General features: G+C 41.8%; 1 pseudogene; it reads right to left on the reverse strand.

Moving 5' to 3' along the window:
* Positions 1–12,142: 12,142 nt before the first annotated feature.
* LOC127104666 (serine/threonine-protein kinase CDG1-like) lies at positions 12,143–12,867 on the reverse strand (annotated as a pseudogene).
* Between the last annotated feature and the right edge of the window lie 1,664 nt (positions 12,868–14,531).

The raw sequence follows: 14,531 nt of genomic DNA on the forward strand, positions 1-14,531 counted from the left end.
AACAATTGGACGGCTGAAGAGGTGGTCCAAGTTACTCTTCAGACAGAGTAATTTTCTTTTGTTTTTCATTTTGCATGAAAACCCTACGTTCTGCCCAAGGCGTAGTGGTTCATTGTAGGGCCTCATCATGTTTTAATGATTATCATTAATAAAGGACGTTTTGCAATCAAATTTTGTGATCCCTGTCTTTCTATTTTTGTTTTCGTTTTTTTTCTTTTCAAAACATTAAAAATGGCAATGTTTTTGTTTTTTGTGACTTTCTTGAACTCTTTTTCTAAAACAAGGCATTAACATACAGAAGTGATCCCACGGAATCCACTATGGACAATTCTGTTATGGCTCAGTATGATTTTGATATTCCTATCTACCAAGCTGAAGAGGAGAGTGAGGAAGACTGTGAACTCCCCACAGAATTGGTCAGACTGCTGAAGCAGGAGGAAAGGGTCATCCAACCTCATCAGGAGGAGTTGGAGATTGTTAATCTAGGTACTGAGGACGCCAGAAGAGAGATCAAGATTGGGGCTGCTTTAGAGGACTCTGTCAAGAGGAGGCTGATTGAGATGCTGAGAGAATATGTGGAGATATTCTCCTGGTCATATCAAGATATGCCTGGTTTGGATACAGACATTATGGTGCATCGATTACCTCTTAGAGAAGAGTGTCCTTCGGTCAAGCAGAAGCTTCGCAGAACTAGTCTTGATATGGCTGTCAAGATCAAGGAAGAGGTTCAAAAGCAGTGGGATGCGGGTTTTCTGGCTGTTACAAGTTATCCCCCGTGGGTGGCCAACATCGTTCCTGTGCCGAAGAAGGATGGCAAAGTCAGAATGTGTGTCGATTACCGGGATTTGAACAGACCGAGTCCGAAGGATGATTTCCCATTGCCTCACATCGATGTATTGGTTGATAATACGGCTCAATCCTCGGTATTCTCTTTCATGGACGGTTTCTCGGGATATAATCAGATTAAAATGGCGCCAGAGGACATGGAAAAGACGACATTCATTACGCCTTGGGGCACGTTCTGCTATAAGGTGATGCCGTTTGGGCTGAAGAATGTCGGTGCTACCTATCAGAGGGCTATGACGACTCTCTTTCATGACATGATGCACAAAGAAATTAAAGTGTACGTGGATGATATGATTGCGAAGTCGCAGACAGAAGAGGAGCACCTGGTTAATTTGCAGAAGCTGTTTGACCGGCTGAGAAAGTTCAAGCTGAGGCTGAATCCAAACAAGTGTACGTTTGGGGTGAGATCTGGGAAGCTGTTAGGCTTCATTGTCAGTGAGAAAGGGATTGAGGTTGATCCAGCGAAAGTCAAAGTTATTCAAGAGATGCCTGAACCGAAAATGGAAAAGCAAGTCCGTGGGTTTTTAGGGAGGTTGAACTACATTGCAAGGTTCATATCTCACCTAACTGCCACGTGTGAACCAATTTTCAAACTGCTAAGAAAAGATCAGGCAATTAGGTGGAATGATGATTGTCAGAAATCTTTTGACAAGATAAAAGAGTATTTACAAAAACCTCCAATCCTAATACCTCCAGTTCTAGGGAGACCTCTGATAATGCACCTATCAGTGACTGAGAACTCGATGGGGTGTGTATTGGGACAACATGACGAGTCTGGTCGAAAAGAGCATGCCATATACTACCTTAGAAAAAAGTTTACCGACTGTGAAACAAGATATTCACTGCTCGAGAAAACTTGCTGTGCTTTGGCCTGGGCTGCTCGCCGACTGAGGCCGTATATGTTGAACCATACTACCTTATTGATTTCTAAGATGGATCCAGTGAAGTACATCTTTGAGAAGCCGGCTCTCACCGGGCGTGTTGCTCGATGGAAGATGATCTTAATAGAATATGATATTCAGTACACGTCGCAGAAGGCCATCCAAGGTAGTATTCTGTCAGACTACCTTGCCGAGCAACCAATTGATGATTATCAGCCGATGATGTTTGAATTCCCTGATGAAGACATCATGTATCTTAAGATGAAAGATTGTGAAGAGCCTCTTGTCGAGGAAGGACCGGATCCTGATGACAAGTGAACACTGATGTTTGATGGGGCTGTGAATATGAACGGTAACGGTGTTGGGGCAGTGCTCATTAATCCTAAAGGGGCTCATATACCTTTCTCTGCCAGATTGATGTTTGATGTAACCAACAATGAAGATGAGTATGAGGCTTGTATCATGGGGATAGAAGAAGCCATTGATCTGAGGATCAAAACGCTTGACATTTTTGGAGATTCCGCTCTAGTGATCAACCAGGTCAACGGAGATTGGAATATGAACCAGCCGCATTTGATTCCTTATAGAGATTACACCAGAAGAATACTGACGTTCTTCAAGAAGGTGAAGTTGTATCATGTCCCTCGGGATGAGAATCAGATGGCTGATGCCTTGGCTACTTTGTCCTCCATGATCAAAGTTCATTGGTGGAATCATGTGCCACATGTTGCAGTGAATCGACTCGAGAGGCCTGCGTATGTGTTTGCAGCCGAGTCTGTTGTGATTGATGAGAAACCGTGGTATTATGACATTAAGAACTTCCTCAAGACTCAGGAGTATCCTGAAGGTGCGTCAAAAAATGATAAGAAAACCCTGAGAAGGCTAGCTGGAAGCTTTTATCTGAATCAGGACGATGTGCTGTATAAGAGAAACTTCGACATGGTCTTGCTCAGATGCGTGGATAGACACGAAGCAGACATGTTGATGCAAGAAGTGCATGAAGGTTCGTTTGGTACCCATGCTGGTGGTCATGCAATGTCCAAGAAACTGTTGAGAGCCGGTTATTACTGGATGACTATGGAATCCGATTGTTTCAAGTACGCTCGGAAGTGCCATAAGTGTCAAATCTATGCTGATAAGGTGCATGTACCACCAAGCCCTCTGAATGTCATGAACTCGCCTTGGCCGTTTGCCATGTGGGGAATTGATATGATTGGGAAGATTGAGCCTACTGCTTCGAATGGACATCGCTTCATCTTGGTTGCGATTGACTACTTCACCAAGTGGGTGGAAGCAGCTTCCTATACTAATGTTACCAAACAAGTGGTTGCCCGGTTCATCAAGAAAGAAATCATCTGTCGTTATGGAGTTCCCGAGAGAATCATCACTGACAATGGTTCGAATTTCAATAACAAGATGATGAAAGAGCTTTGCAAAGATTTCAAGATTGAACATCACAATTCTTCTCCTTACAGACCGAAGATGAATGGTGCTGTAGAGGCGGCAAACAAGAATATTAAGAAGAATGTGTAGAAGATGGTCGTGACGTACAAGGATTGGCATGAGATGTTGCCTTTCGCTTTGCATGGGTACCGTACCTCAGTACGTACGTCGACCGGGGCAACCCCGTACTCCCTTGTGTATGGTATGGAAGCTGTCCTACAAGTTGAAGTGGAGATCCCTTCTCTGAGAGTTTTGTTGGATGTCAAGCTGGACGAAGCCGAGTGGATTCGAACAAGGTTTAACGAGTTGAGCCTTATCGAAGAGAGACGGCTAGCAGCTGTGTGCCACAGGCAGTTATACCAGAGAAGGATGAAGAGAGCCTTTGATCAGAAAGTGCGTCCTCGGAGCTATCAGACTGGTGATCTAGTTTTGAAGAGGATCCTTCCTCCCGGTACAAATAACAGGGGCAAGTGGACTCCTAATTATGAAGGTCCATATGTTGTGAAGAAGGTCTTCTCCGGTGGAGCCTTGATGCTTACGACTATGGACGGTGAAGATTTTCCGTCCCCTGTTAACTCAGATGTAGTCAAAAAAGACTTCGCATAAATTGACTCGCTGGACAAAAAATAAATAATAAAAGAGTCCAGGCAAAAAAGGGCATCCCGGCGAACCAAAAAACAGAAAGAAAAGGTTCGGGCAAAAATTAGGGATAAAAATGGAAAGAATTTGTACACCCGGTAAGTCGAAAACCCGCAAGGGCGGCTTAGGCAAAAATGGGTATCCCGGTGGATTGAAAACCCGAAAGGGCGATCCAGGCAAAAGAGGGATTAGAGCGAAGACTACAGTCTGAGTTATCTGTACTTCATATCGCTTCGTCGTCTGCCATCTCGAAAGATGTGATCCGTCCAGTCATTCTTCTCAGAAAGCAAGGAGTTGGGAGGAAAACTGATGATCTGTGAGTTATAACAGAGTCGGGAAATAGTGGATGCCGTGTTCACATTGCCATTAGGATAGTTTATTTTCCTTTTGTGCGCAATTACCTCTTTCTAGGAATTGCTTCCCAATGTATTTGCCTTTTCAGGCACATTTTCAATCAATAAAAGTCGTTATTCAGATAAATAGCTCTCTTGTTTTTGTTTTTACTGTTTTGTTTGCAAAAACGTCCGAATTTTTGATAAGCATTGCATATAAGAACATGAAGGCTAAATAATAACGTGCAGAAAGACAAAACATTTGAAAATCATTTTGAATGTTGAGGACACTTGAGCGTATCTTGTTCATGTGTCCCCTGGAGGCATTTTGTTGTGATGTTTTGCAGGTCGGCATCTGTGAGGACGTTTCCCCAGCGGGTATTTCCCCAAGCAAGTATGGAAGTTATCAGAGCTATGTTCCCCTGCATAGACGTCTGTGGATAGTGCCTTCTATTCCCCAACAGATCTAAGGTTTACCTATCCCCGGCAGGCCTGTATTTGCCGATTTCCCCAGTTGTTGAGTTCCCAGCTGAGTTTGGAAGTGGGGTTATCCCCACTGAGTTGGAAGGATGTTATATCCCCAGCGGAGGTATCAGTAGTTTATTCCCCAGCAGTCTGGTTGGAAGTATCATCATCCCCAGCATGGTTGTGAGCGCCTGTCCTCAGCAGGGTTGTGGATGTATATCTCCAGCATGGAGTCTGATATTACTTTCCCCACCAGAGTTTTGCTCTTCCTCAGCAGAATGTTGTGTTATCCCCAACAGAGTTTCTTTCCCTAGCACTCGAGCAGAGATTGGTGTTGATAATTTTCCTCAGCGAATCCCCGAGTGGAGCGGGTTCAATGAAATTTATCTCCAGCAGTTATCCTATCTGTGGACTGGATGGGTCGTCCCCAGCGGAGTAGCATTTATTTCCCAAAGCAGAGTTTTTCCTACTTGTGGATTGGTCGGCTCTCCCCAGTGAAGTCACCAGGTTGTCCTTAGCAAGTCGCCTTATTACTCCCCAGTGAGTTGCTTTGTGTACTCATCAGCGCAGCCGCTTTGGTTCGTCCACAGCGAGTTGTATTGGTTGTTCCCACAAGCTGAGTCCCCGAGTGGATTGGGTCCTATGAAGGATGTCCCCAGCGGAGTTTACCTTTCCCCAGCAGCAGTGCTATTCTCCAGCATGAGTGAGAAGTCGGTGCTCTCCCCGTAGAGTACTCTTCAGCAGAGTCTCCTCGCAGAGTTGGAGTATCAGATCAGTTTTGGCTCCCAAGCCGGAGTTGTTCATCCTTTGCATTTTGCATGTAGTAATCATTGTATCCCCAAAAACTGCGTAGCATTCCCATTCAATATGGAGCATTACGCCATAGAAAAATTCAAACATATGCATTCATGTGTTAACCCAACCAGATCGTATCCCCGGCAGAAGAGGATCATTTGTTCAACATCGATACAGCATGTTTGCTACAGTTGCTCCTGACAGTATTCAGCATTGATATTCCCCAGAGAGGTTTATTTCCTCACCCGTCCGCGAACGGAAAGCTTGTTTCTCCCTAGTGAGATCCCCAACAAGTGGTCAGCCTTGCCTTGACGTATTTAAGATGTCATTCTTGTGATACCGGTAAGTGTCGTGTCAGCACCCGTGTGTGTTCTTTCTTTGGTGTCGGTCAACACCATTGTTTCGGTGTCGGTAAACATCGAGTCTCACCCCAGTCATCGGTAAATGTCTGGTCGTTTTTGGATGTCGGTAAACATCATCTTTCGGTGTCGGTAAACATCGAGTCTCACCCCAGTCATCGGTAAATGTCTGGTCATTTTTGGATGTCGGTAAACATCGAGTCTCACCCCAGTCATCGGTAAATGTCTGGTCGCCTTTGTTTGATATCGGTAAACATCATCTTTCGATGTCGGTAAACGTCGAGTTTTTCCCCAGTCATCGGTAAATGTCTGATAATTCCTCAGCTAGATATCCCCCAGTAGAGTCGTCGGTAAACGTCCTGTCTGGTTTCTGGTTGCAAGGATTTGTTTTCCCCAGTAAAGTGCTCACCTTTCCGTTGGTGTCGATAAACGCCGAGCCTCTCCCTTTCGTCCGTTGACGTCTGGTCGAGTATGTCCCCCCAGTCATCGGTAAATGTCTGGTCGTTTTTGGATGTCGGTAAACATCATCTTTCGGTGTCGGTAAACATCGAGTCTCATCCCAGTCATCGGTAAATGTCTGGTCGTGCGTATTTCCTGTTGATAAAATCAAAATCCCCAGGAGTCGTCGGTAAACGTCTTGTCTGATTCCAATTGCAAATATCTTTTTCCTCCCCAGGTGGAGACGCCATCGGTAAATGGCCCCGTTTGCTTCGATATCGGTAAATATCGAATGCCCAGTTTAGCCGCCATCGGTAAATGGCCCCGCTTTCTTCGATATCGGTAAATATCGAATCCTCAAGTTGATATCGGTAAATATCAAGTTGCGTTGAAGCCACCATCGGTAAATGGTCTTGCTTCCTTTTAATATCAAATTCTCAGTTGAAGCCACCATCGGTAAATGGTCTTGCTTCTTTTGAAGGTTTCCCAGCAGCCATCGGTAAATGGTCTCGCTGAAGTTGATATCGGTAAATATCAAGTTTCCAGTATTTAGCCATCGGTAAATGGTTTCGCTTTCCTGAAGTTATTGTGCAGCCGTCATCGGTAAACGACTTGGCTTTTCTTTGTATCATATCTCGCAGAGTGCAAATTTCTACGGCTCTTTGGTATTCAATCCCTATATACCTTTAAAGTCTGACAGCCGTTGCTCTCATCCGTTCAGGTTCCCAGCTGATTGAATAGGGGCAGCTGTAGCACCTCCCATTTTGTACATACATTTTCATTTTAGGTCATTAACATTACATTGTCCACTGCATAGCATTGCATTGTCCATCTGCCTAGTGCAAGTCATCAGACAAGATTAGGTCAACTGGTCAGGAGATCTAGTCAAGCAAGCAAGCAAGTGAAATTCTTATTGAAGCAAAGCCCTATGTTTGGTTCATCAAGTTCACATGACCTAGGGGTCATTTTGAAGTGGTTTGGCCAAGGATTGGATGATCAAAGCTCAGCAGTCAAGCTGAATTTCATCTGAAACCCTAGAAAGTCAATTGTGGTCAACTGTGCCTGAATTCATGGATTTGGAGGTGGGAGATGGTTTGAAAGGCCTCATTCATGTCCATACAAGTCTCATTTGACATTTCAAGCACCAACATTGAAGAATTTGAGGTCAGATCAAAACTTGCCAAAAATAGTAAGTGACCTGTAATTGGAAATTGCCAAAAATAGAAAGGTTTTCTCCTCAAGTTGACATCATCAAGCAGGCTTCAAATGAAATTTTGTCCAACATGAAAGTTGAAGATCTTGTTCTCCCATTTCCAAAAAGTCCAAGAAGATGAATTTCTCATGTGTGGTTGGAAAGTTATGGATCAATCTTTGCCAAGGAAATTTGAATTTCAAACTTGGATAACTTTCACACCATTTGGCCAAATTGAGTGGGGTTTTTTGCTACAATCTTCTTTTAACATGCTCTATCATAATTATTCATTACATTTCATCAAATCTCATCACACAATTACTTGATTTTTCACTTGTATTTTTTGGATGGAATTTTCAAATCTTAAAATAATGCATTGTTTACACTTGGCAACATTTCCATTGGATTACAAACAGAGTTTTAAGTGGATTTAGGCCCAATTTCGTGTACTGTAGCATGCACTCCATGCACATGAGGTGAATTAGCAATTTGCACATAAACACTCATTTCACTAATTACCAAGGCTTGGCTTAATCTTGATTAACAAAGATCATTAACAGATGGTATATATGCATAATCAAAACAGAAAACACATGAGCATTTCATTTCTACTCAGATCTAGATCTAAGTGCAAATTCTCTCAACTTGTGCTCTCACTTTTTCTGCAAGTTTCTTCCAATCCCTTGCCATTTCCACGATTGAATCATCATCTACAATCATCACTGAGCTGGATTGAAGCAAGAGAGCAAGGATTTCAAGATGTTTCAAGCACTGTTACATTAAGCTCCATTAATGGCAACTGTAGATTTGAACACGATTAAGCAAGGCTGAGCATCCAACATTCATCCAAATCATCATACTAGCATTGAAGAACTTCTGTTTCAACATTACAAAGCTTGAAAAGCACGATTCCAGTTCTGTCAATCTTTGAGGGTTAGATTTCGAGTCTCTCGATTCATGAAATAATGCTATAGTTTTTATAGATCTTGTATCCATGATCATGCCGAACTTTATAGTTTTGATTTTCATTGAGTATTAAGAGAGATATGCTGAATTTAAGATTGGTTGTTGAAACTTATTTTGCTCGATCCAGATTTATTAGCATGAATTAGGTTAAACCAATGTTAGATTATTGATGTGCATTAGAAGACGAACACAATGGTATGTTGCTTGTTAATTTCTGTGAAAAATGTTCATATGCTGGAAATCTGATGAAGAACACATGAATGCGCGCATGAACCCTATTTTTTTCATTTCGAGATTTCATTTGATCCTCATGGCTCGCATGTGCATGTTTTTTGTTGTTTCTTTGTCATGCATTGGTCCAGGTGTTATGTTCTGGTTGGCCAGCGTTTCACTTAAGTGAAACGCAGCGTTTGGTATGACGCGCTCGTTTGAATGTGAACAAGGTTCGAGTCCAGGCTCCAGCGCTTTTCATTTTGGTTTTGGCATTTTTCCTCTCATATGCTTCACATGTTCATGCTTGGTTCCATATGTTTTTTTAATTTTCTTCCACATTAAAAAATTCATAACTCCTAAACCATTAATCCAATTCACATGAGGTTTTTTCCATTGTGTTCTTTGTGATCTCTAGTATATTTTGATGATTTTTATGAAAATGGTGCACGTGTGGATTTCTGTTTTGGCTAGGGTTTGCTCATACATGTCATTTGTTGCACCTTTCTCACTATTTTGATTGTGAAATTCTGATGCTTAATCCAATGGAGCTGAATTTTTATATGTGTAAACTAGACACATTGAGGAGCATTTTGGTATAGAGTTTGTGATTTTTTCATTTCTGGATTGTGAGATATGCTCTATTCATTGGAGGTGTGACAATTTGTGTCACACTATTTCTTGTCCAACTTGTGGATTTTTTGTTACCATGCCATATGAACTCAAAATGATCTGAATTTTTGCATGTTGAATCTTCTGGATGTTAAGGTTGAATATGAATTTTTGTGGAATTTTTTAGTGCATTTTCAATTTGTTTGATATTTTACTTCCTGTTTGACCAATTGTGGACTTTTTGTGAGTCATGATCTTATTTGATTTGTGAAATTCTTGTTGTTTATTGGATGAACTTGAAATTTGGCATGTGTATTATAGACATCTTGAAGTGTGTCATGGCTTTGATTTGGTTCATTTATCTTATGCCAATTCTGTTTTGTGCTTGCTTGAAGTTGATGCATGTTTTGGTGCCTTGTATGAGCTTGTTTGAGTATGCTTTGACTTGATGATTTTAATTAACTTACTTCCCTTGGTCCAAATGACTTGAAATTTGGTGTGTAGATCATGTTATGAATGCTGTTTGACCATGAATTTTTTGGGGATTTATTGAAATGTTTGTGAGTTGATTTGAATTGGATCTTTCTGTTTGGTCCTATGAGGTTCTAAGTTGCATGCTTTGCACTCTTTGGCTTATGAAATGATCTTAGTGAATGATATGAACATGAGACCACTTGGATTTGTTTCTTATTTGATTGATCTTGATTTTTGATAAGTTTCATGTTCTGTTTTGGTTTATTGCTCCCATTTTGACCCTAGTCTTGTACTAGTGGTTAGTGCTTAATGTTTGAGCTTTGTTTCAGGTCAAAGAGCACAATTGCTTATACTTGATGATGTGCACTCAATTGGAGTTGGTTTATTGCTTGTTTATGACTAAATTTGAATTTGTTTTGTAGGGATTGAGACTTATGCTTAGGCCTTGTGGCTTGCACCTTTGTGCATTGATGCTTGTTATCTGTTTGTGCTGTGGACTTGTAATTGTCTGTTTGCCTTTTGTTTAAGCTGAGTACTGATTATGTTGGATTGTTTTCAGGTACCTTAGTTGCTACAATTCCTTGAGAACTTGCTTTTTCTTTGCTTGATAGCTTGAGCATTCAGGTATAATGATCTCTTCTCCATGTAGTCTGGAAGACCTGGCCTATTACTTGGCCAGACACGTGTCTGAAGTCCTCCTTAAGAGGCAATGCTTGTGCTTGTTTATCTTGGTCCCTGTACATATCAAAGACCTCCTAAGTGAAGAGGCATTGGCAAACACAAGAGATGTGTAGTCCATCTCCTGCTATTCAATGTGTCGTCCCTTGGATCACATCACATGTTGATGCCTTGTGGACATTACCCCAAGATCTATGTTGAGTCAGTCACAAGTGTAGAAGGGTTCCCACTTTTTGAACCCACACTTCATTGTCTGAAGCTCTCCCAGGCCAGGGATAAAAGCTGTGAAGTCTCATCTTCACTCACCTTTCATCTGCTTCACCCTAACTCTCAATGTTAGGGTTAAGAGCTAACATTACCCTGTTACAATGGCTTGTTTGTCGAGGTTGACATGACCCCTTGACTAAAGCCTAACCCTCGTGTGAGCCCACTTTGTTTGTATATAGTGTGTGCTATTTGTGATTGTTTGATTTTGCCTGTGCTTAGGTTTAGCTTGCTCCCTATGCAAGTTAGAGAGCAACCTGAACTTAGGGATGATTTGCATGATAACATCTAGGCTCGAGTCGTAGTCTCCCTAGTTGTGTCTCCCTCTGTTATCTGGTTAGGCTAGTCCTTTGTACCTTCGTAAGGGAACTACGTCGCCCTGATCCTCATACCAGATGAGGTACGTAGGCAAGAGATGAGCTGATCTCTCCGGGCAACCTTTTGTCTTTTTGTGTTGTCTCCTTTGTGTGTGTCAGGAGATGGATGTAAGCCCAGCGATTGGCATTCTGTATCCTCTTGTCGTGTGCTTGGAGTCCGGTATAAGTCCATCAAGTGGCATCTGGTTTCCAGTGTGGGTGTGTTTGGTTCGGAAGCTGATATAAGTCCAGCGATTGGCATTCGGGTTCCATGTTTGCCCGTGTTTGTGTGGTTTTGTTTGGCGTGCGTGAGCCGAGCTACGGATGCTCTGATTCTTCTTAGTCCAAGAAGATACATATGCATAGGATGCGACATCCTAGCGAGCATGTTTTTCCCCGTCCGAACTACGTCGACTCTGATGTCTATGCCTGATAGACTACGTAGGCCCAGGATGCGATATCCTGCCGAGTCAGTCTTGTTTGTTTTCTTGTGTCTCTTTCAGCCAGTGTTTGTTTGTTTGTGAGTAGTGTTTAGCAACCATTTATCTTTCCTTTTGTGCATGGATCCCGTCGAGTACGACGGATGCGTAGGGGTGCTAATACCTTCCCTTCGCATAACCGACTCCCGATCCCATTCTCTTTGGTCGCGAGACCATGTCTTTTCCAGGTTTACTTCGAGCGTTTCCTTTCCCTCTTTTGGGATAAATAACGCACGGTGGCGGCTCTGTTGTTTTCGTTTCCCGCCGGTTTTTCGCGTAATGCGACATGCCCTATTCGATGCTAAATCAGAAACGGTAATATGAACTCATGCTTTCTCTTTGAATTTTGTCTTAATGCCAAATTGGGATTTTTTTTCGAAATTCTGCAACTTTGACTAATTAATTTGTGTTTTTTTTTACCGCAATGAAGATTGGAGCTTTGGTTTGCTATGGTTTGGGTTATGCAGGTCCACGGTTAACATGAATTATGGCGGTATGATTGGTTATGGAACAGGGGCGCAATTGAAACAGAACGGGTACATCCTGTATTCCGGCATGACTGCATAGATAAAAGTCAAACTTAGTCGGATGGCAGATCTTAGAATCCACAACAGTTCCAGGTAATATGTTGCCACTGCGATCAACAGAGCTCTTGTCATGGTGGTTACCGGCAAAGAGCCTAGTATGATGACGTTTTTGAACCACCACAAAAGTCATAGGAGGCTGACATCTTCATGAAGATATTCCAAACCCTTGGCAGCTTCAAGTGCTATTCTCAATCGAGTTTCCCAATCTAAATTAACAGACGTGACACTCGAATTGTTATTGCTGACAGGATAAAGATTCTTGCAAGCCACCATTCACCATAAATTCATACACCAACAACTTATGATTATGATCGGAACAGTATCCAAGCAATGCAAGCAAATATGGCGAATGCAACCGGCTTAGCAATTCCACCTCGACTTTAAACTCTTCTTCTCCTTGCTTTCCTGCTTGATCCATCAACTTAATCCCAACCTTCCTTCCATCGTTGAGCAATCCATGGTAAACTAGTCCAAATCCACCATGACCAACCACATTTGACTTGCTGAAGCCTCCAGTAGCAAAGTGCAACTGCTTGAAAGTGAACACCTTAAGTCCTTCCTCAGCAACAACTTGCAGATTTGAAAAAATCACTTTTCTCATTAAGTTTAGCAGCATCTTCAACTTTATGACTATTGCGTCGGCGCTTGGAAACTTGGTTACGGATGTAGCAATAGTAAGCAAAAGCAACAAAAGAAGCAAAAACAGCGAGGGAGGCAAGTAGCACAATAGCAACAAGTGCAATCTTGGCTTTCCTTCTATAATCTTCATCTTCCACCATTTTTGTAGAAGCAAAAACTCCAACACTGGAAAATGGCTAGAGGGTGATGTCAAAACCGAGGAGAAGTTGCATTTTGTAAAAACCTATTATGGTTCCTCTCCTGTAACAAAATCTTCTCCGCCATCTTCTCTCATTTGAAAAGAAATATAAAAGAAGGAAGTTTGTGGCTCACTTGCTAGTAATGGTGGCTGTATCTTGAAATTATTATTCTGAATGAAGTGGTTCGTTCTCATGCTAAGAATGCAGTTACCTCTTGTGGTAATAGTAGTTGTGAAGAGAGACTATTGGTAAAATTTGGTAACAATTTCCTTGATGCTAATGAGACTCCTAGCGGGTGGTAATTTCCTCTCTAGAAGTTTGCTGGTATTTCAAAGTCCATAGTTCCCAGATGAAGTATACAGCCCTCAACCTTTTGAGCTACTAATTGCCATGGAACAATTGCACTGTAATGTTCAACAACGGTAAGCATGATCTCCAGAAAAGTATGCCCCGATGCACATTCGCATTGTAAGCTTCATAATAATTTGCAATTCCTTTATAACAATTGTAGGCTTCTGAGAAATCGTTGTATTGTTATTATGTCTTGCATTTGACAGCAAAATTAACAACGACAGCAAGGTATTCTTTCTCAATTCTCAATGCTTCAACGGTTGTCCACAAGAGATTGCCGGTAGTGCAAGCTTCAAAGATTGCCGGCAGTGCAAGCTTCAAAGACTTTCTATTGCAAAAACTAAAGGTTCTTCAAGGCTGATTCAAACGACCCATCACTTGAAACAAAAGGTAATCCTCCTCTGAGTCATTTGTGGCTTTTCTTTTTTTTACGGAATACACTGTGATATTTTCCTTTTGTTGAACACCTAGTCGAATCAGGCAAAGTCGGCATGAATGCATTACGGTTCCCGCATCCAGATTTTGCTTTCAAAATTTATTGTTGGATAGATTGTGTGTCTGTCCCAGTGGAATGTTCTGATACGACATTTGGGTGGTGAGACGCGAGAATCATATGTATTCCCCAGAGCAATACTGTTGTATCTCGGGACCCTATGACTAGGTAGTTACTATCAGATGAAAGACCAAGGCAAGTTACACAAGCACAATGCCCATAAGCTATTTCTAAGGTCTTAGCTCCCTCTGATGATATCAGCCTAATGCTATTATCAGCATGCCCACCAGTAATAATTTCTCTGTCGCATGTAATAGAAACAATAGCTTGGCTTCTAATTCCAGAGGTAGAGAATGCTACAGCTTGTGGGAATTGCCGCTCTTCACCCGATGCAGCAGGTGCTTTGAACATACGCATAAGTGTACCACCAGCAGAGCCTGCTGTAACCTTTCTATGTTGAAAAAGAAAAGGAGTTCTGTGGCCATCAGGTGTATTGGGTTGCCGTTTACCAACATGAGTATTGTAATGACATCAGCAGTGCTTTCTCTCTTTAACTCTTCCTCAATTGAACTTTCCGAAGAGAAAGACAAAGTGAGGTTTCTAGATTGCACCATCGGCAGCAATTCCTCCTTGTAATTAAAATTTAAGTGCCATTTTTGTAAATCATGTATGTTTTGGACAACTATTGAATTGTAATGAATATGACATTGATATGAATGAAAAAATTGGTGTTTCTCGTAGCAAGTCAAAAATCTTTCTTTGTATTTTAGAGACCTTATGTATGATGAATTAATCATATGCTATGTAAATGGAGGATCATGATTGAATAAATGAATGAAATAAACAAAACATG

This window comes from Lathyrus oleraceus, chromosome 1, assembly GCF_024323335.1.
Source record: "Lathyrus oleraceus cultivar Zhongwan6 chromosome 1, CAAS_Psat_ZW6_1.0, whole genome shotgun sequence".
NCBI classification, from domain to species: Eukaryota; Viridiplantae; Streptophyta; class Magnoliopsida; order Fabales; family Fabaceae; genus Lathyrus; species Lathyrus oleraceus.